General features: G+C 39.2%; 1 pseudogene; it reads right to left on the bottom strand.

The window, feature by feature from the left end:
* LOC136862700 (RAB6A-GEF complex partner protein 2-like) overlaps nt 1-24341 on the bottom strand; it is a 231439-nt pseudogene that overhangs the window by 125192 nt on the left and 81906 nt on the right.

Genomic DNA, 24341 nt, shown 5'->3' with positions numbered 1-24341 from the left:
ACAGTAACCGAGGAATTACATAAAACTTCTGATTCCAACCCCACAAATTTAATTCAAAGATTGAAAACTAAAATTAGACAGAAACTGATATATTACAAAAACAAAAAACTTTTTTGCAGATGGGACATTTTCAATACTGGTAGTCAACAAGGACCCTACTACTACAATTCAACCAAATTTAAAAACACTAATAAAGAGTTCAACTTTCTTACTCAATGAGCAAGAGCAGCAAAAACTAATCCACATGAACCCTAATATTTCAATGGGCAGAGCCTTACCTACATTACACAAGAGAGACACACCCATGAGTCCTATTATCTATTGCAGAAACAGCCCGACTTATAAGACTTCATAGTACATTCATCATTTTCTCAAAAGACATAATAGATTTAACAACAAATCCCCTTTAAAGAACTCGGTCGACTTTTGTGATATGCTCTTATGATATTACGAACATGTATTCTAACGTGCCGACAAAAGAAACAGCAAACATTATTATGGAAAACCTTTCCAAACACAGCAATCTAAGCATGCTTGAAATAGATGAGTTTATTAAGTTTCTGAACTTTGTATTAAAGAACAACTATTTCACTTTCAATGGCAAAATTTATCACCAATACGGCCTATTTAATGGGTGACCCATTGTCAGGCATCTTGGTTGACATATACATGGATTCATTAGAACACCACAAAATTACGTCAAAAATAAAGGGACTCAGATTGTGGCTTAGGTACGTAGACGATTCTTTTGCAATAATCGATAATAATCTTAACAATAACAACAAAATTTTAGATTTTTTAAACACCCTTCACCAAAATATAAAGTTCACCATGGAGGACGAGGTCAACGGATCCATCAACTTTTTAGACATCACAGTAACACACGATAAGAATACATTCGATTTCCAAATTCTTAGAAAACCTACTCATACCCCACTAACAATTAAAAATTCAACAGTACACTCTAACTCCCACAATCAGGCCACTTTCTAAAGTTGTATTTACAGAGCCTTAAAAATCCCATTAGAACTAGGAACGTAAAAAACAGAAATCAATTATATAAAGAATTTGGCAGAACTTAATGGTTTTGAAACAGAAATAGCTAACTGAATAATTAACAACATTGAACTTAAATTAGCAATAAACCTCGTCCCAGATAAACCCAAAAATGTAGTTTTGCCACGTTCACCTACAATAATCCAGGCATATACCAGGTAACAAATCCCTTAAAAAAGCAAAATATCAATATTGCCTTTAGGGCAACAAACACTAACCGCAACCTGTTTCTCAATCACAACACACTAAACTCAAACAGTAGCATCTATTCAAGTTCAGGCATATACAGACTCAAATGCACCCAATGTGACATTTCGTATATCAGACAAACAGGCCGAAGTTTCTTTACAAGATATCAAGAGCACTATAATGGCAATAATAATAACAAGTTCTCAACCATGAGTTCTCACATGAAGGATACAGGGCACTGTTTCACAACTATCGAACAGGACCTTACAATTACCAAAGGAGTGGGCAAAGGAAAATTAATGGATGAATTAGAAAGCGTTTATATTTATTTAGATCAATACTATAGCAAAAACTTTAACCTGAACGACTTAGTTGAAATAAAAAAATCCCTTATACGAGGTTTTGCCCAACTTGTTACAATCACTAAATTTAAATGAAAATAAAATCTTAAAAATCTTTAAATAACATCCATAAAAGCTCCCACCATTAAAGATAACTCCCTCCGTGTCTGCCCCTACTAAGCTCTCACAGCCAACAGCATGTAAGCTTAACGCTCCGCCCATCTCCTCTCCTGCACCACACACCCCTCCCTCAATTCCACACAGATACAATACAAGAAATGCAAGTGTCACTCGTTCTGACGCTGCAAAGGCAACTACTTCACACCGCAAAAATCAGGAGGGTAAGTAAACGTACACACAACGTTTCCTGAAAAATACTACAGTCTTTTCTTTAAATCTTTAAACTTAATGTCTTTCTACCTTCCTTTCATTATAGATTCTTCACCACACAATTACCAATAGTTGTTCTCAAGATTCAAGCTATAGCCCACAACAAGCATGAGCGTTCCCATTTGACTATTAGCACAATGAAGAAACAATCATATCAGATAGTAGAGACACACACGGCAACAGTCAGCAGTGAACCTTTCATCATTTCTTCAACAAAAAAGAAGACTGTGGACTCACCTCATAAATACATGTCTAATAACAGTAACAATAACTCCATCAAACACACAGCTGTATACTCTATGATACTAGGCCTACTAAAAAAAATTACAAAAATATTTACGATTTTTTAACTGATTAAGCAACTTACGGATCGTTAATATCTTTCTACGACTTCAAATTTGGGTTGCCTTTAACCAGATTCCTTTCATTTTTGATTTTTAGCCATAGATTTTCTTATCGTTTATGTAAATAAGGACAGTTTGGCTATTTTAAAAATGTTTTAAGGACATCAGTGTAAGATTGCACCAATATTACTCATTTTACTTGAACATATTTTTAAACATGTTTTAATTGTGTAAATTGTATTCTGGGAACTTATAACAAGTTTTCCTCATTTTTATAACACATATGTTTCTTTATGTAACACTTTGACTAGAGTAATCAGGATCCTGATCTTTATACATTAGGAATCAGATTACGGCTGAAGACGTCCATACAATGGGCGAAACATGTTAAATTAGAATGACAAGATGTAAATCTTAATTTTTAAGAACCCAATGTGTATTGTATAGGTGGATCTCAAAAACTTTTGTATCATTGTTGAATTAATGTACATTTCAGTACGGACCAGTCATGAGATTTGCAACATGTAAGAGCCTGAATGATGTCACTCAAATGACTGCCATTTCCTGTCACATGTGTTGAGCAAAACCAGTTTTTCATCTCGTGTGAAAATTTGGTCAATGAGCTCATTGCCATAATGTTGATAATATTCCAAGAAAGTTAATTCAGAACCCATCCATTCAGCTTTGTGCCCATCTGTGAGCATCAGTGGTTCTGAACAGACTTTGTGGTCCTCCAAATGTTAAGTGATAATTTCAAATGAAACTGTGCAACACACTTCAGGACACTGTGCACGCATCTCAGTAATTGCAAAGCGCAAATTATCTCATATGATGCAATCAACCTTTTGTTTCAGTTCACCGCTGATGAAAGTGGGCAATCTGACCTCTCTGCATCATGAAAGATTATTCTCCCTTGTTTAAATGTATGCACCAAATCCTAATACTGGCCTCTTATAAAATACATTCTCCACAGTCCCCCATGAATGTCAATTCGTCGAATGTTTTCAGCATTCAAAACATGAATAAATGATTGAATTTCATAGTTTGTGAGATTATCAATATGCCACTTCATTTCTAAAGAACGCAACACTTAACAACTGAATATATTATGCACCCCCAAAATCCACCAAGCAAACGTATGTACGAAAGTCAATAAGTATCTGCAATTTAGCTCTAAATGTCTTTAGGTTGGCTCTATGGCGTTGTGTGCTCACCAGCCGCTAGACGGCACCGTTGTCTACATCTGTGGTGGGTTTCAGCATTATCAGATCAGTACAGCTTGCCCTAATGTGACGTAAAGATGGCTGTACCACGTTTTGTTTGCACCAAGGAAGGACAGTGTTCTGTAATCCTATTTTTGTGGTCTGAGGGTGTAACAGGGGCATAAATTCGTAGAAGACTTTCAGCACAATACGGGGACAATGTTTTGCAACAGTGAAGTGTTTGCCAGTGGATTGAACACTTTAAAAGGGGTCACACAAGCGTGAAGGATGAGGAAATATCCGGGCATCCATCTGCAGCCGTAACTGATGCTAATATTGAACAATTGCGTGATATGATCCTGAATAACAGAAGAGTGACTGTTGATGATGTGGCAAACCATATGCACATTAGCCATGGTTCTGCATATGAAATCATGCATAACAGGCTTAACTTTCACAAAATCAGTTGGAGATGGGTTCCAAAACAACTCAATGAAGAGCAGAAGCACAATCGTGTGAGAATCTGTCAGCATCTACTGGACTGTCATGCTAATGAAGGTGAAATGTTTCTGAAACGGATCATCACTAGAGATTAAACATTGGTTCACCACTTCGAACCAGAGAGCAAACATCAGAGCATGGAATGGAAGCATCCCGGATCCCCAGTCAAAAAGAAATACAAGAGTCAACCTTCTGCAGGAAAAGTGATGCTCACAGTGTTTTGGGACCCTCAAGGACCAATCCTGGAACATTACCAGGAAAAGGGGAAAACAGTGAACAGTGAATATTACAGTGATATGTTGGTAAAGAAGCTGAAACCTGGAACTAGCAACAAACGCAGAAATCGATTGTCACAAGGAGTTCTTTTGTTGCATGACAATGCACGTCCATATACCACCACCCACACCACTCAAACTGCGTTTCAAGGTGTTGGAGTATCCTGTGTACAGTCCTGATCTCCCCCATTAGATTACCATCTGATTGGTCCACTTAGAAATCCTCTAAGAGGCCATCGATTCAGCTCCGATCAACAGGTGACGGTGTTTGCTGTGCAAACAAAAACCTTTTTTGCAGAGGCTATCAGAAAGCTTGTGAAATGGTGGTCCATGTGCATTGAAAAGCAGGGTGACTATGTAGAAAAATGGTATCAATAAAAAGTGCGTACACTTTAGGAAGGAAAATATGGGTGGAGCCAACTAGCACAACCCTGCTCTATCCTGCCTCCATACAGCAATGTTGTGTTATCTAGCGGTGCATTATACTACTTACTGCACAATATATTCACTACAGCAGTGCTAGGGCCGCTATAATTTGTTAGTCTTGTATATAAAGCGTATGAATTCGAGGGACGTAATATTACTGACACTGCAGTTTTAGTCCACTGTCTTACGACATAATATTGCGACATCCGGATGATTAATGATAAAGGGTCAGGCAGTTAAATTTAATACACTGCTCAGTTGGGGCTAAAATATTTTGGCTTTTGTTCGTTGAATACGACCCTCATATTCTATGTTCCAAATCAAAGTAAAATCTGAGACAACAAAGTGATAACATGTCCGTGAGATATAGTGACTTCTTTTGTAACATCTAACACTGATTAAGCACTACGTACTTAAGAAACGTACTTGGAGGTTCCAACAGAGTCATATGAACAACTTCCTCAATAAGAAATCATGCAAATACCAAACCTAATTTTCATCGGTCAAAGCTTCATTAAATATGGTGTAAATGCCAGATATTTTATTTAATTCCAATTGAATTAATACATGCTGCAATACTGAACCATAAATTTATGTTATTTCAATGTATTGCAGATACGTTATAATGCAGACACCAACACCTGTTGTAAAACGTGCTTCAAATGTACTAGGTATTCTAAGTAACAATAAGTTATACATCATCATCCTACATTTGGTTGGTTATACAAATGAATTCTTCTCAACATGTAATAAAATAATACAGAAATACCCCACCTGTACACATTGGACTGTGGCTTCTGTAAAATCAAACATTCCAATAATGTCTTAACCCAACTTATATTTTCGCTTGATTAACCAGAATTGTACCACTCTCCCTCGACTATTTGTAATGTTGTACAAGCACGCTCTCCTCCTGGCCATAACATTCTGAAATAACAATATAAGTATACAGACAACAGTGTCAATTTCAGTCTTATTCAATATCAGTAAATATGTCAGTCTAATAAGTCAATGTTTGTGATGACATCCAAATATTAAGTTTTCGGTTAGTTTCTACAGAATCAAATTTGAAGACATTTTGACTCACATCAGAGAGATCATTGAAGGGAACATACATTGAGTGGCCTAAAGTCAAGGGAAGGGGTGTCCCATTAGAGAATGTGCCGTGTATGACCGCTGAGCGTTGCGGCTAGCTGAGCAGTCTGCCATAGACAACAGTGTCCTGAAGATGGCAACACTTTGCAAGTAAACAGACAATGAACGTGGGATGTTCATCGGCGCAAGGTGCATGGGTCATAGCATTGCGGAGATTACACGCAAATTTGGGTTTCGGAGGTCGATAGTATCGAGGGTGGATCTTCAACATTGCAGAGAGAATGTTAACATCCGCGTAAACCACCGCACGGAAAGATCACAGGTGTTTAATGAACGGATGTCACGTCGCCTCCACAGAACCATACTGGGCGCTTGGCGAGCTACTGTGAGTCACATAACTGCCCAGTTAAATTTTGGGAGTCCGGAACCCATTTCTACCAGGACTGTAAGAATGCAACTGCAACACATATGTTTCACCAGCCAACAACCAACTTGTGTCCCTTTGCTGACTCCTCGACAAAGAGGTCAACGACGTACATGGCCCTCTGAACCTTGGCAAATAACCATGTAACAGTGACGGTGTGCGGTATGGTTCGATGAATTCCGGTTCCAGTTGTATAGAGTTGATTGGGTACATGAGCATGTGGCGTATGTCCCATGAAGTTATGGATCCTGTGAGTCAGCAAGGTTTTGTCCAGGTGGGAGGTGGTTAAGTTCTGGACTGGGAGGCGTTCTCATGGTCGCAATTAGGCCAACTGTCTGGCTGCAGGGAGTGCTGACAGGTGCACGTTATGTGGACATTCATTCAGATCATCTGCATCCCCTTCTGAACCTAGAGTACCTTGATGTAGATGCCATGTTTCAGAAGGACAATGCGCCATGTCGCCATGTCACCGATCTGTGGTGGCACACAGGTGGTTGGAGGAATACTCCAGTAAATTTACAACCATGGATTTTCCCTGTAGATCCCCCCATCTTAATCCAATCAAGCATTTATTGAATGCTGCCGATTCAAGTGTACGCTCCATGAACACTGCACCAACTACACAAGACCAATTGTGGGTAGCAGTGTAAGATGCGTGGGTCCAGATCCCTCCAGAATGATTCCAATATCTTGTAGAGTCAATGCCTGGCCGTACTGCTGCCATTTTGAAGTCTCGCGGATTAGCGACTCATTATTAACATCACATTCAGTGTCTTCCCATGACTTTTGGCCAATCAGAGTAGAGCAGTTTAGCTGTGAAATATTATATACCTGCACAAACTGAACACCCAATTCAAGAGGAGTCTCTCCTTGTTGCATCTCCAAAAATGGATTGCTGCGAGTTAAATTTTCGCTATCACCAAATGCACTGCTTTCTGGCGAACCTGAAAAAAAAAGGTAATGTTCTTTTCTATTGTGCATCCTGTTCATCACAACAAAAGCTGAACAAAGGCAACACTGTCAATCTGCAAGGAAGTAAATAGAGAGGAAAAAGCAACAAGACAAGATAAGGAATGACCAGACCAGACGTAAAAAATTATTTTAACAATATGTAACTGTCAATCAGATGGAATAAGGAAGAGGATGAGTTTGGCAACAGAAAGGAGGCTATGACGGAGGACTTACAAATTAACTGGTGAGCAATATTGAAGAATCTCAACGTAAGGAGAAAGGCAGAAGAAGATAATCTATTGATGAATTTAACAATAAAATGTTTGGCAGTGGGCGTTAACATGTGTGTCACTGAAGAGGCACCTGTGCTGTGTGCATATACATCCCCTGTTGTTTCTCTATGTGTACAGAAAAGTTGAAGAGTCACATAAAAAATAATTCCATGTCCAAACAAACAAAGTTAAAAGAAATTTTACGTTTATGTTTGGGTTTCTCCTAAATATTTCCCTTTAAAAAAAAAACACTCAAAACTGGCCCCTTCAAACAGTTTTCCTAGGGTTATAACACAGAGTGTGTCAAAAGCAGGTGATACTCATGCCTGCCAGTACCCGTGGAACTGTTTGCAATGGGCGGGAGTTACACTCCCGAATGTTAATTGTGAATGAGGCACCCGCCCGAAGGTCAATGTAAAGTGAGTGCATTGAGAAACAAGAAACAGGCAGCAAGAATTGGAACACAAATAATTTACACAATTTTATTTAATGGATGGTATTCTCGGCAACTACAAAGCACAATTACACTCCCTCTTCATCAGAAAGAATTATACAACACCACAAATGATAAATAGCATATTAAACTACGTAACAAAAAATTGTTTATTTTTATTTCTTCATTTTATTGTATAAAACTAACATAATCAACATCAATATAATTTTAGTATTTTTTGAAATGTCAACACTTTTTGATATTTTAATGGTTTTTGGAAAGTTGATATTTTACCACATTTTCTGACAATCGTAGTTATTCAAGGTGATCACCACTAATCGCTCTAATGTGATGTTCCAACTTTATTGGTATACATCTGGAAGGGTTTAATATTACATTTTTGATCCGCATTGATGATATTTGATTGAAATAATAACAATAATAACAAGACTTATTGTATTGATTAGGTGGTCAAATTAATAAATTAAACAAGGGTTTAATAGGTCGACTTCTTTTAAAAATCCAACTGCATGTTTCGATATACATCGATATTTTTCAGAAAATGTCTTTGTGTCATTTGTAAATGTAGATGCAGTTCTGTGGTTATAAGTAACATTGATTGTTGTCTTTTAACGTAAAATGTCAACATCCAGAAGTTGTAAATTGCCAGCAGACACGCTCTGTTGTGTTTGTGGACATTACATTGGATCAAAACAAGTGAAACATAAAATTGTGCCCAGTACAAAATTCTGTGAGGCGTACGGTGCTTACTTCAGTGTGCATGTTCAAGACCAACATGTTACATGGGCTCCCCATGTGACATGTGGCAGCTGCTCATCTATTTTAGAGGGTTGGCTACGTGGATCAAGAAAACGTATGCCATTTGCATTCTCTAGATTATGGCGAGAGCCTACAAATCATCACGACAACCGTTACTTTTGTACGGTGGAAAAACTATATTACACATCACCAAAGTACCAAGAAAAGAAAAAAATATTCCACATCCTAGCCTACCGTCATCTATTGCACCAGTACAACTTAGTGAAGAGCTGCCAATTCCATCACAGCCAAAACAGAATATTAATGAAAAGGACATAGAGATGAATTCAAGTGATGACAGTGTTTTCATTTTTAGTGATGACAGCAATTTAGAACAACAACTCTTTACTCAGCCAAAATTGGAAGAGCTTGTCAGGGAGTTGCAACTAACCAAATCAATGGCTGAACTGCTTTCAACCAGTCTGCCACAATATAACTTGCTCAATAAATCCTGTAAAATAACAAAATACGGGGTAAGGCACAAGAATTTTGCCTGCTTCCACCAAATGTACAGAAATCTTTGTTTATATTGTGATGTTAATTGTCTCTTTGAACACGTTAAGATTCCTCATCAACTAGATCAATGGCATCAATGTACAGACAGTTCAAGAACAAGTCTCAAAGCTGTCGTACTACACAATGGGAACAAGTTTCTTTCCATACCAGTAGCTCATTCTGCACAACTTAAGGAGACTTTTGAAAATGTAAAGCTGCTCTTGGAAAAACTAAAATATGGACGTTACAAATGGGATGTTTGTGGTGATTTTAAGATTTTGGGATTTCTTCTGGGGCTTCAAGGTGGCTACACCAAATATTCTTGCTTCCTCTGCCTGAAGGATAGTAGAGCAGATGATCAGCATTAAACCAGGAAAGAGTGACCAACAAGAAAATAACTCATTCCAGGGGCACACAATGTAAAAATTGAGTCCCATGTGTCCAGAGAGAAGATTCTGTTACTACGACTCCATGTCAAACAATGACTTGCTAAAAAATTCAACAAAGGTTTAAATACACACATTGAGGCTCTGGGAATCATCAGACAAATGTTTCCCAAGTTATCTGAAGCAAAACTAAACGTGGAGATTTCACCAGACCTCAGATGCGTGTGATGATAAAATCAAAAGAATTTAGAGATGATGAACGAAATGCTTGAGATGCTCTTAGAATGGTATTGCAACAGTTTTTTGGGACAATAGAAGTGAGAATTACATGTAACTGATAGAGAATTTGATGTAGAGTCATCATGTACTTGGATGTAAAATGTTGATTAAAATGCACTATTTGTTTTCTCATATTCATTTCTTTAGGCCAAATTGAGGAGCTGTAAGTGAAGAACTTGGTAAATGCTTTAACCAAGACATTCACTGCATGGAAACAAGGTATCAGGGATGCTGGGACTGTGCTATGATGGGAGACTATGTGTGGGGTATAGTATGAGCAGAGGGGTCACAAGGTCATGTTCTAATTAACATTTTTGAATGTCACCACTGTTGTATGAAGAATGTGTTATTCAAAATGTTTTGCACTTGTTCCCACCCATTCTTGAGGTACTATATGTTAAATTTCTTCTATAGGACTCCAGTTGTATTAAATAAGCATGCAATATTCGTAGCTTTTAAGAAAATTGAAAAATTCATCATCACATACAAAATAATGGCACTAATATGATAAACAAAAACTTTGTCAAATTTTGTTATGTAGTGTCATTCACAACTATATATACAAACATCTAAAATGAACAAATGAATGTGAAAACTGAAGGAAAAAATGCATATTTCAGCGCTGAAAACTGCTACTAAATAGGGGAGACTACGTAACTTGCACCCTGAAAAATATACACTATGCTGAATACGTTGCAAGTATCGTAGGCAATAATGTGTTTCATAAAGCTAGAAGAAAACAAAATGAAATAACAAACGGAGATATTAATTCTAACACATGCTTCCTCAAAGTGAATTATATTTGACATTATAAAAAAATTAGTATTCATCTTCTCAGATTGCTGCATAAATATATAAAACGAACATATAAGTATGTAAACCTGAGGAAAGAAACATAAACATAATATTAGCACTTCATTTCATTGACATATTTAGGAAAATTATATTCCCTAACAAACCTAAAATCTGCTTCTTTCCACTATGATATGGACCGGGCGAGTTGGCCGTGCCATGAGAGGCGCGGCTGTGAGCTTGCATCTGGGAGATAGTGGGTTCGAATCCCACTGTTGGCAGCCCTGAAGAAAGTTTTCCATTTTCACACGAGGCAAATGCTGGGGCTGTACCTTAATTAAGGCCACGGCTGCTTCCTTCCAACTCCTAAGCATTTCCTAAGCCATCGTCGCCATAAGACCTATCTGTGTCGGTGCGACCTAAAGCCACCAGCAAAAGAAAAAAAAAATTATAATACGGTGCTCAAGCTACCAAAACACAAAGAGAAATGGCACAGAAACAAACTGATTAAAGCTCAGATATTTGCTTTATTGTGCACAATGAGAATAGCATGCTTGGTTTCTGGAGATAATGGTGTTCTTCATACTTGTACAACAATTTCTGCCTTAATAAAGTTTCTTTCGCTGGAAGTACTGGTGTCTGGAATACAAAAAACTCTTTTTGACCAGCAAAGCTAACTTTGGGTACGCATGTTCATATTTTATCCATCAAAAGATAACTTCTATCACTGCAATATTAACGTTAATGGCTACAGATATACAGTATATCCGCTAACTTTATCACTTCCTACAGGAGCAGATACGTATCTGACAATCGCCTTCTGTTTCCTACGAATGTTGCAACACCAAAGGAGAACCAAATGAAGAGTGGAAACATTTTCTCCTTTCAGTCTCAGTCTACAGTCTTCCACAATCGACCCTTTTTTTTCTGCTGCTCAGCAAAATTTATTTTCTTTTTAGTCCGGCTCCATGGCTAAATGGTTAGCGTGCTAGCCTTTGGTCACAGGAGTCCCGGCAGGGTCGGGAATTTTAACCATCATTTGTTAACTTTGCTGGCACCGGGTGTATGTGTCGTCTTCATCATTATTTCATCCTCATCACGACACGCAGGTCGCCTATGGGAGTCAAATCGAAAGATCTGCATTTGGCGAGCCGAACTTGTCCTCGAACACTCCCGGCACTAAAAGCCACACGCAATTTCATTTTTTCTTTTCTTTCTTACTTTTTTTTTTTTTTTTTTTACAAATGTTATGGCAGTTTTAGGAGATATTCTACCTTTACAGAACAATTCAATTTATTTCTTTTCAGAATAACAATAAATCACGGTACATGGTTTGACCTCACTGGAAGACATCTTCAGCCATCAGTGTTCAAAAGACAAAGAGAACAAGGATATATTTAACATTTCTAGATACTGGATAATCTTGGTATCTAGTCATGTCTCTGACCAAAATCTGACACATTAAATATCGTCACACTATCACGCATGCATCTTAAATTAAAACTATTAAGTCTAGTCAAAAAACACAATTATAAAACATACAACTTCCATAACACACATTTTACACACAAGAACACATCGTGGTTGTTAAGTTTGAGATCTGTTAATAATGGACTTTAGTTGAATACAGATCTTCATAGAAAGATATTGTTGTTGTATGTAACAATGCATAAATATATAAGTTAGTATTTGTTAAAATATTAAGATTTTTACACTTCTCTGAAAACAAGAATTAAATAAAATAAGTTCTACACTTTTTGCTGAAGGCTGTGGTTCCTATTAGAATCAACTGTTCTTGAGGGGGAATTTCCCTTAAAAGTCTGCGAGACGAATGCCAGGCTTGATTTCATAAAGATGTTATATAGGAGAAGTATCCTCGCCCGTCTCGCACCAGCTAGGTCAGCCTGTGTGCTGCCTTGAATTGTACAGTACCATAACACTTGTTAAGGTCAACAATACAGGTTTAGAATGAATTTTATTTCTTGTAATTTGCTTAACGTCGCACCAACACACATAGGTTTTATTGCGATGATGGGATAGGAAAGGGCGAGGGGGAAGGAAGCTACCATGGCCTTAATTAAGGTACAGCTCCAGCATTTGCCTGATGTGAAAATGGGAAACCATAAAAAATCATTTTCAGGGCTGCTGGGGTTCAAAGTTTCGAATTCACTATCTCCCGAATGCAAGATCACAGGCGCTTGATACAAACCACACCGCCACTTGCTCAGTAGTTATGTTTGACTACATCGTATTGATCATTAAGGGACTCCAGCATTTGAACATGGCTATTCCGCCTTGTCTCCGTACGATGATAGTCGATTTTCGTTTTGTTACCAAATCACTCTTTCTAAAATGAAATATGGTGCATTTGGATGCTTCCTTAGACAAATATATCTCTCCCAGGCTCTCACCATAGTCTATCTCTTTCCTTCTACAGTCCAAATACGTGCTTTAGAATGATACCCAATGGCCAGTATTTGTAAGTAATATATGACATTTTTAGCCCGTATTGTCAACTTTGAACACTTTAAAGATATTAACATGAAAGGTTGCACTGGGTCACCATGATCGAATGTTCTGAATGTGGATGTTTTAAAACCTGTCATGTTTATATAAAATCATATACATTGACGTACATTTACAGATGTCCTCAAATTAAAATCAAAAATAAATGTGTTACCAATCTACACCAACATTATTAAATCGGAAGGAAGTGAATTACAAATTTATACCTATTAGAGCTAGCTCATGCCGGCCCCGTGGTGTAGGGGTAGCGTGCCTGCCTCTCACCCGGAGGCCCCGGGTTCGATTCCCGGCCAGGTCAGGGATTTTTACCTGGACCTGAGGGCTGGTTCGAGGTCCACTCAGCCTACGTGATTAGAACTGAGGAGCTATCTGACGGTGAGATAGCAGCCCCGGTATAGAAAGCCAAGAATAACGGCCGAGAGGATTCGTCGTGCTGACCACACGACACCTCGTAATCTGCAGGCCTTCGGGTTGAGCAGCGGTCGCTTGGTAGGCCAAGGCCCTTCAAGGGCTGTAGTGCCATGGGGTTTGGTTTGGTTTGGTTTAGAGCTAGCTCATAATAAAAATAAAAAAATACCTGGTATTCAGTAATACGGTTATAAAAATGTCATTTCTAGGTGTCTTACATAGACAACAGACCGCCCATATGTGTGCCTTACATGCAGTCATTACATACCACCTATCCTTGATTTCCACGAACAAACTTGTTACAAACAGGACAGGAATGATATGTTTTTGTGTCCTTCTTGTCGGGACAAAACTCACATCACTTCCTTTTTGGAGGGCTTTCGTAATGGTTCTGTTACCTCTGTGAGAGTTCCCTCATCTTTCTCAAGTATAAATAAGATTTCAGACCTTAATCTCTTTGGCAGACTCGTCTGGCTGCAGTCTCAATCTCATAAAATCCACAACCAGTTTCTGTCCTAATAACTTCAGGAAATTCCTGTAAACCATACACCTGATCCCATGTTTTTGTCATTACAAAAAAAAAAAAAAAAAAAATGAGAACCACTACATGTCCTTTGATTGCAGGTAAATTAAGGATAAAGTGTTGATAAAATACAAATGTACGAGGGCCAATGGCCATAGATGGTAGGACCCTTTAAACAACAAGCAAGCAACAAATGTATGAACAAATTAAAAGTATGAAAGTGGATACAAACTGCAAGCGAAACTAGTGGTAATGGGTCACTGTGACCCGGACATGTCAACAATGCACAAGGAATGGGCGCGAACTGAGATATGGTGGCCGGGTTGTGTAGGGAAGGGGCCGCCAGGAAGGTACTACTAGGAGGAAGTGCAGTTACTGGCCGATTGAGGAATTGAAAGCAAACGTGTGGTGATGGGTCATGGTGACCCAGCGCCATCTTTCTCAGGTATTATAAAGGTGGAACTTTTAATGTCAATATCTTTAAACTGTTCTTGATTTAATATTCACCCCTTGGTCTCAGACAAAGGTTATACTCCAGTTCATGTTGTTGTTGTTGTGTGTTTGAGTCATCAGTCTATAGACTGGTTTGATGCAGCCGTCCATGCCACCCTATCCTGTGCTAACCTTTTCATTTCTACGTAACTACTGCATCTTACATCTGCTCTAATCTGCTTGTCATATTCATACCTTGGTCTACCCCTACCATTCTTACCACCTACACTTCCTTCAAAAACCAACTGAACAAGTCCTGGGTGTCTTAAGATGTGTCCTATCATTCTATCTCTTCTTCTCATCAAATTTAGCCAAATAGATCACCTCTCGCCAATTCGATTCAGTATCTCTTCATTTGTAATTCGATCTACCCATCTCACCTTCAGCATTCTTCTGTAACATGACATTTCAAAAGCTTCTATTCTCTTTCTTTCTGAGCTAGTTATCGTCCATATTTCACTTCCATACAAAGCCACGCTCCACACGAAAGTCTTCAAAAACATCTTTCTAATTCCGATATCAATGTTTGAAGTGAGCAAATTTCTTTTCTTAAGAAAACTCTTCCTTGCTTGTGCTAATCTGCATTTTATGTCCTCCTTACTTCTGCCATCGTTAGTTATTTTACTACCCAAGTAACAATATTCATCTACTTCCTTTAAGACTTCATTTCCTAATTTAATATTTCCTGAATCACCTGCCTTCGTTTGACTGCACTCTATTACTTTTGTTTTGGACTTATTTATTTTTATCTTGTACTCCTTACCCAAGACTTCATCCATACCATTCAGCAGCTTCTCGAGATCTTCTGCAGTCTCAGATAAAATAACAATATCATCGGCAAATCTCAAGGTTTTGATTTCCTCTCCTTGGATTGTCATCCCCTTTCCAAATTCCTCTTTGATTTCCTTTACTGCCTGTTCTGTGTAAACATTGAGAAGGAGGGGGGACAAACTGCAGCTTTGCCTCACTCCTTTCTGGATTGCTGCTTCTTTTTCAAAGCCCTCGATTCTTATCACTGCAGACTAATTTTTATAGAGATTGTAGATAATTCTTCGTTCTCGGTATCTGATCCCAATCACCTTCAGAATCTTAAATAGCTTGGTCCTATCAACATTATCAAATGCCTTTTTTAGATCTACGAATGCCATGTATGAGGGGCTTGTCCTTCTTGATTCGATCCTCTAAGATCAGACGTAAAGTCATGATTGCTTCACGTGTTCCCACATTTCTTCTCAAGCCAAATTGATCTTCTCCCAACTCAGCTTCAACTTGTTTTTCCATTCTTCTGTAAACAATGCGTGTTAAAATTTTGCAGGCATGAGATACTAAACTAATGGTACGATAGTTTTCACACCTTGTCAGCACCGGCTTTCTTGGGAATAGGTATAACAACATTCTGCCGAAAATCAGATGGGACATCTCCTGTCTCACACATCTTACACACTAAATGGAATAACCTTGCCATGCTGGTTTCTCCTAAGGCAGTCAGTAATGCAGAGGAAATGTCATCAATTCCAGGTGCCTTGTTCCTATTTAGATCGCTCACAGCTCTGTCAAACTCTGACCTCAAAATTGGGTCTCCCATTTCATCAGCATCAACAGCCTCTTCTTGTTCCAGAACCAAATTATCTTCACCTTGATACAACTGTTGGATATGTTCCTGCCACCTTTCTGCTTTGTCTTCTTTTCCTAGAGGTGGCTTTCCATCTGAGCTCTTAATATCCATACACCTAGATTTCTTTTCTCCAAAGGTTTCCTTGATTTTCCTGTATGCAGTATCTACCTTTCCTAGGATCATACAAGCTTCGACATACTTGCACTTCTCCTTCAGCCAGTCTTCCTTAGCTACCTTGCAGTTACTATCCACTTCATTCTTTAATCGCACAGGACACGCTCTATTGGTGAAAAATATCTAATTCCCTCCATGGGAATTTAGAATTTTCCATTCGGAATTGCTAGGCGGGCAATAATTCCATTGTGGAGATTTATCTCCCGTATGCAGTTATCAGACTGTGTCTCTTATAAGGGCTTCTGATAAGTTCACCTGTGTTCACCCCAGATCAGTGGGTAGGGTCTGACACATCCCACTCTGATGAGTCTAGTTTCAGACCTAAGACGAAACGCTGGTTAATAGAGCAAAACGCCTGAAAAGCCTTACATCTGATATGTTTTTGACAATGTAGCCAACTCGCTCAATGAGATGGCCTCTCTCATTATCAATCACTTTTGCCCAGGTAATGATGCAGTTACTAGGGTGTTGCATGAGGAACTTTACACAATGGAAGAAGCCATGGGAAAGTATAGGCTGGAATGGATAATGGAGAGCAAATTTTGAGGTTCATACAATGGCGAAAAATGAAGATGAACAAAATTTGGGAGGCATCTTTGCACATCTGAAAGATGATGCCTATTCAAATTTGTGCATTATTTAACACCACTCTGACCTTGCAAAGCAAGCTTGCTTTAAATACATGCTGTACATTTAGTGAGCGTTGGTTCATTATTAAGTTCGACTTTTCCGATAATGCTCTTGCACACTTGTCTTTATGGTATAGTGTTCCTTCTTTTTCTAGACCTTTCTTACTGTTAAGTGGAGATTATGTAGATTGTTGGTCGAATTGTTCAGATTTCATTAAGTTGGATAGTTTGGAGTACGACCTGTAACCGGCAGGAAAAGGTTACTATTAATTAAAAATTATTTGAGGGTATGTTGCCTAAAGAAATTGTTTGCATATAAAAAAATGAAACTGTAAAGATTAAAAACTTACCCCTATCCTTAATAATGAACCAGTGCAAGTGACAACGAATGAAATCAAGGTGTTAGTTTAGAATAGTTTTTAATTTGCATAATTTTAATCTGAACTAACAAACACAACACCCCCCATCCACCCTCCCTCACCACTTAAACGTCCCTTACTAACACATTTTAATTTTAATTATGGAATGTTTTATGCTTTTTCACCTAAGCTTTAAATGAAACAGCTGATGACTATTGCAAAGCAATCAAAACATGTTCTGTAAGTTTTTAATGAAAAATTTACGCAAATGCTAAATAATAAAAAAGTATCGATCAGGTGGAACCTTTTACTTAATTGTTACCTTGAGCAGGAGAACTCTCGTCATTATTCCAAGAAATTTGACAGCGGATTCGTATATCAGATTGGTGACTAAACTGTTTGTCCGCCATTCAGTCGCAGTATTCAAGGAGGTGTTTTTCAACAGGATAACGCTCGTCTTCATACAGCTGCTGTCACCCGTCATGCTTTACAGAGTGTCAACCAGTTGTCTCACCTGCGAGATCACAAGACCTTTCGCCCAACGAGCAAGTATGGGACATTATGGGATGACAAATGCAGCATTATTCATTACCAGCATTAACTGTTGCTGATTTGACCCCATCCCACAAAATGACGTATGGCACCTGTATGATACAATGCATGTGCGTTTGCATCCTAGCATTCAAATCTGAGGCGACTACAGCGTTTAATAATGTACCACCATACTTGAACATGTGACCTGGAAACTTTAATCAAATAACTATGTTGCCTAGACAATTGCTTAGTCTAAATTCCATTCCTCTAAACAAATGTCTTCTTGGTGTTAGGATTTCATTTTCTGCCAGGGTAAAAAAGGCAAGTGAAGAGGGGGGGAAAAACTGGCAGAGGAGGTGGTTGTTCTTGGATAGTCCAGGATGGTTCTAAGAGACAAGTGGCTGACAGTCTCCAGTACCACAATGGACTCTTCTTTCTCTCTGACTGATGACATAGTAATTACAAAATATTACCAACTCTAATTGTCCATGCTCTTGTCTTCCCCCCCCCTCTAGTTTTCCTTTCCCTCTTTTCAACCTTATGACTAACATTACCTTCAGTCAGAAGTACACGCAGCGGGACACGCAGTAATTTTATTGGGCAGTTGACCCTCTGCATACCAACAGTTATGTAATAAGAGTATTTCACCGCCTGACCACGATAAGAACGAGGTGCGTCACTAGGCAAATCTTCACTATAGAGATCTGTGAAAAAGAATGAAATTAACAAAATTAGTCAAAACATCTAAATAAAGTAACACAACACAATAAATAAACTAGTGTCCAAAAGGAAAACCACAAAACAAAAATTCGTGTTCAAGCAATGCTACCAAATTTACCAGAGTGCAAGCAAATATTATACTATGAGCATAGTGCAGTGTTTGAAACAGAAGGTGGAGTTAATGTCCTACGACAATTATCACAGGGCTACATCTTATACTATTAAACAAGCAATTCCTGTATGTACTAGCTTTCCCCAAATGGCCCTAGAGACTTTGATGAAAATCACAGACTAGAGGTTTTTTTTTGGAACTAGAAATTGATTGGTAATAGTCTCATTTTCAAAAAGAATGGCTTATAAAAACAATATAATGATGGGTACGACAATTACACTGTTTAGTGAAGAGATCCAGCAGTATATGTGGTGGCTGAGGTTGTAAAGGCGTCTACGTAAATCTTATGGTTTGGTGCCCAGCTTCAATGGTTCAAGTCCCAGTAGTCGCAAGCATTCTTACCATTAGACTGTCCACCACCAGGTTGTTTTAAATACGTTTGTGTCAACGAAGTGATTGTACTTCACTACATTAATGTGACTATCGTCTGCTGGCAAGACAAGAGTGCACAATGTTTATCTATGGGTCTATACAATGATGAGAGAACTAGAAGAGGAAGTAAATCGGCAAGCTACTGCACAAGGAATGCCACCAACCACGTTAAAGATTTATGTAGAATGCCAGAGCAGGCTGATCACAGAAGGTTTAATATACTCTCCTATAATGAGGTTTGTGCACTCTCTGCAGTCTTTACACTTAAGTAACAATGGTTATCATCTTAATTTGGAATTGCATACTCCATATGCCCACCTCCGTGGAGTAACGGTTAGTATGATTAGCTGCCACCTCCACCCAGAAGGCTCGAGTTTGATTCCTGGCTCTGCCACAAAATTTGAAAAGTGGTATGAGGACTGGAACGGGGTCCACTCAGCCTCAGGAGGCGAACTGAGTAGAGGGGTTTTGATTCCCACCTCAGCCAGCCTCAAAGCGGTTTTTCGTGGTTTCCCACTTCTTCTCCAGGCAAATGCCGGGATGGTACCTAACTTAAGGGCACAGCCGATTCCTTCCCTCTTCCTTGCCTATCCCTTCCCATCTCCATCTGCTCAGTATAGCAAATGAGACCACCTAGTTGAGGTACTGGTCCTCCTCATTTATTCCTCACCAAATATCTCACGCTCCAGGACACTAGCCATGCGACGTGTATGGTCAACAAAAATGGACTAAGAATATATTGATTCAACCATCCTAAATCTTTTCAAGAAGTAACATCTTTAGTAGACAATGTAAAACCAAAGTATCGGTGAAACTACGACATGAAGTTGGTCCCTCATAGATCCGAATTTTCAAACGAACATAACGTTTATCACAAAGACATAAAATCATCACAGGTGAAAAATCTAGCAAAGAAACGCATATTATTAGAATCACCCTCATCTAGGATGTTCCATGCAACAACATCACTTTCAAGCAAGACATGCACTTGTTATTTCAGTGCACAAAGAGCAGGGCCAAACTTTCAAGTTTGTTGGCGAGGACCTAATAAACATCAGTTTTTAAACATTTACATGTCATTTTCTAGAGTCAAGAGGCCGAACACATTAGGAGTACTACTGCCACAGGAGAATCTACATCATTCTCACAATATAGTGTGGAAAGACGTGCTGGTTAACATGTTTAACATAATTAACAATTAATAATAATAATGCTATTTGTTTTACGTCCCACTAACTACTCTTTTACGGTTTTCGGAGATGCCGAGGTGCCGGAATTTAGTCCCGCAGGAGTTCTATTACGTGCCAGTAAATCTACCGACACGAGGCTGACATATTTGAGCACCTTCAAATACCACCGGACTGAGCCAGGATCGAACCTGCCAAGTTGGGGTCAGAAAGCCAGCGCCTTAACCGTCTGAGCCACTCAGCCCGGCTATTTTTAGAATTAAGGTTGTACTCCATTAATAATTATTAAACAGTTACCATATTTTTGTTCAAAATACACAATAAATGACTTATTTATAACTATATTTTTTCGTGATAATTTATCACCCTTCAAAAAGTATAAATAAAAGTTTACAATGATTCCGAGCAAAGCTCGTTCTAACCGGTACAGAAACTAAACCTCACACATGCTACCAGGATCAGTTTCTCATCAACAGGTGAAGATGTGTACAGAAATTTAAAGTTCTAGCTATGGAAGACAGAGGTCATTTGAAAACTGCACTCTAGTGGTGAGAAACTGTATGACTTACGACAGGATAGTTTACAATGCTGAAGCGGCCTGATGGATGAGAGTGATTCATTGTGCTGTTTCTTGAATGTGGCAGAACGGTGTAGGGACAGGAAACAAGGCCTGAATTTGACTCCGGGTGACAAAATTAAGAGATCATTATATGGAACTCACAGTAAGAACGTACTGTGAGAGAAGAGCATACCAATTCACATCAGACCTTGTAGCAGCATCTGAAACATCGCTATCCCCACAAACCATCCAAAGAAGGCCAAGATTTGTAGCCTTCTGATGTTATAAAAAAAGGATACCCCTAAATATATGCAATCAACTCGTCAACTTGACTGTGTGAATAGTGGGTCAAGGTTCTGTTCACAAACATGACAGAACTCACTCAGTCTCCAAGATGTTTCTTGAAGGATTTACATCTGGAGAGAATGAGGAATTTTATTTCAATTTGTAAACATTTGTTCTCATGGATGTCAACGCTCGTCCTCATTGACTATACCAGGGGGGTTGATTTCTTGCTAGGTGAAGATATTCAGTTCATGGAGTATCCTGTTATAGGCTACTTCTAGATTCAAATCCCATAGAGTAGGTTTGGGATGCTGTTGGGGAGAGGGACAAGTTGCTACACACAAACTCTCCAAGAGTAGAGCTCAGCTGGCGAGTTGCACCACTTGCACATGGTTTCAGTCCAAGGAATGGATTCAGCTGTCCAAGTTCTGTTAGGGATATCAGTTCAGTCTGTAACAAGCTGCCTGGTGGGTAAATTCATTGTACAGTAGAACCTCGATTATACGTTCCCGGAAACTACGTTTTCCCGTATTATTCATTCAAATTACGTGGTCCCGCAAGCATCCTAATTAAATCACGTTGTAAAAATCCCGCATTATCCGTTCCTCGAAGAAACGATTTCCCGGATCAACCGTCCAGAAATTTCAGTCCCATCAACGCTAAATCCTCGATCACGCGTTTTTCAAGAAACTGTATCTTACAAAAGGACGGCTACGGCATACTTAAGGATCTTGGTGTTGACGTCCCGTCATTGCGGTACCGGTAATTTGAAGAAGTACTGTACGGTACCGGAAAAGCGATCGGCTATGAACCTGCATAAGGGATCATCTTAGCATCGCATTTGGGTAGTATTATTTAGAAAATCATCAGAAATCATAAAGCAGAGAGTGCCCACGACAATAGGAAGGAGACAGAGTGCATTTCGACAGCTCTATTTGAAGATGGAACGAGTTTCGTCAAATGTTCGTACTTGCAAAACGTCTACATTATATCCATGTTTAGATGTTTATTTTTTACTTTCTTCGAGTGTATCGCCAAACAGTTTTTCGGCATTTCCCTCCGGGCACTGTATAGTCACTGGGCTTTCAGGCAGGAATTGAAACTGCTCCTTCTTATGTAACACAAATTTAGTATTTCAATATTATCGTATACGATTATGTTATCGAGACCGGAACAGATGTTGCACCTTACATACATAAAGCCATGCGAGATTTTGGGATTGCCTATTGCAGTTTTCGTCCTCTTTTAAGACTGGGAATTTCATGTTTTTGTGTTAAAATGTTATAAAAGCCGCAGTCGTTTTATTTGCGCACGTTACATTTAAACATTTTGTATCATTTCGCACTCGTACTGACTTGTACAGCAAGAGCGCTTTCCAGCTGGGCTCAAAGTCGCGAATAATCGTAATTTCGGAAGTGTTAATGATATTTTTCTCTTTCCAATTTGATTGTGATTAGTGACGAGCAGAACTAAATATAATGCATTCGAGAACTTCAGGACTGATACATTCAAACCATATTCTCAAGTTCAACATAACCTTTAATGGTCGATATAGGCCTAATCTGCACGATACAAGATTTCCATAAACTAAGAACTGGCCAGGTCAGGCATTTTTACCTGGATATGAGGGCTGGTTCCATGTTCAGTCAGTCTACGATTACCTTTAATTGAGGAGTTATTTAATGGTGATATGGCGACCCCGGTCTCGAGAGCCAGGAATAACGGCCGAGAGGATTCGTCACACTGACCATGCGTCACCTCGTAATCTGCAGGCCTTCGGACCGAGGGCGGTCGCTTGGTAGGCAGAAGGCCCATTGGGGCTGTAGTTTAATTTGGCTTAGGGGCGTTTGTAAGATTAAAAGTATACATTTTTTTCCCCCCGTGGTCCTTCCAAAAACGGAGAATCGAGATTCCACTCTAGAATCCTGAGTTCCCTGTCTCACTCTGTCGATTCTCTGGTGTACCCCCCTTCCTCTCCTTTTTTCTTTTCTTCTTCTTATTATTATTATCATCAATATCATTATTATTATTATTCTACTTCTTCCCTGGTAGTCTAGCTAACTTAACGTGCATTTTGGTGTCACAACAATGCAGCCAAGCTCTACTGTAGGAGGAATGGTAGTTACTGGCACAAAATGTGATTAGGAATCTTATATACAGAATGACGCATTACTGGCAAAGTGGTGTTGCTGCCACAGGTGATCACACAATGTATTGTCCGACTCGTTGGCTGAACGGTCAGCGTACTGGCCTTCGGTTCAGAGGGTCCCGGGTTCGATTCCCGGCCGGGTCGAGGATTTTAACCTTAATTGGTAAATTCCTACGGCACGAGGGCTGGGTGTATGCGTTGTCTTCATCATCATTTCATTCTCATCACGACGCGCAGGTCGCCTACGGGAGTCAAATACAAAGACCTGCATCTGGCGAGCCGAACCCATCCTGGGATATCCTGGCACTAAAAGTCATACGACATTTCATTTCACATAATGTATTGAGCAGAATCACAGGTTTTTCCTGCTTGGAAGTTCCATGCAGTTTCTTTTCTAATGTACTGAAACTTCTTCCAAGTCCAATCAACTTTCACTCCGATATAGCAGAGTCCATCTGAAAAGAGACTGATGTACCGAAGCAAGTTAGCCATGCGGTTAGGGGCACGCAGCTGTGAGCTTGCATTCGAGAGATAGTGGGTTCGAAACCCACTGTCGGCAGCCCTGAAGATTGTTTTCAACTGTTTCCCATTTTCTTACCAGGCAAATGCTGGGGCTTTATCCTAATTACGTCCACAGCTGCTTGCTTTCCACTCCACGTCCTTTCCTATACCATCCTCGTCATAAGACCTATCTGTGTCCATGCGACGTAAAGCCAACTTCCTCTTAAAACAATAATCACCACCATCCACCAGCACATTTTCAATACTATCCTACACTTCCTGCATCAAAACAGAAGATCTTTAATGATGGCCCCTCAATGAGCATCGATGTCCACCCTCCTGATGAAGATGGGAAGGAGAAAATGATCCCTTTGCAGGTTAAGAAGAGATCTGTGTAGAAGAACGTGGATTAATGAGGAGATCGCCTATATAACTGAAGATAGCAGTACATGAGGATGCGGAGACT

The sequence above is a fragment of the Anabrus simplex genome, chromosome 2, assembly GCF_040414725.1.
Source record: "Anabrus simplex isolate iqAnaSimp1 chromosome 2, ASM4041472v1, whole genome shotgun sequence".
In the NCBI taxonomy this organism is placed as follows: Eukaryota; Metazoa; Arthropoda; class Insecta; order Orthoptera; family Tettigoniidae; genus Anabrus; species Anabrus simplex.
Note: the sequence above shows the minus strand (reverse complement) of the source record. Positions and strands in the feature narration are given on the sequence as shown.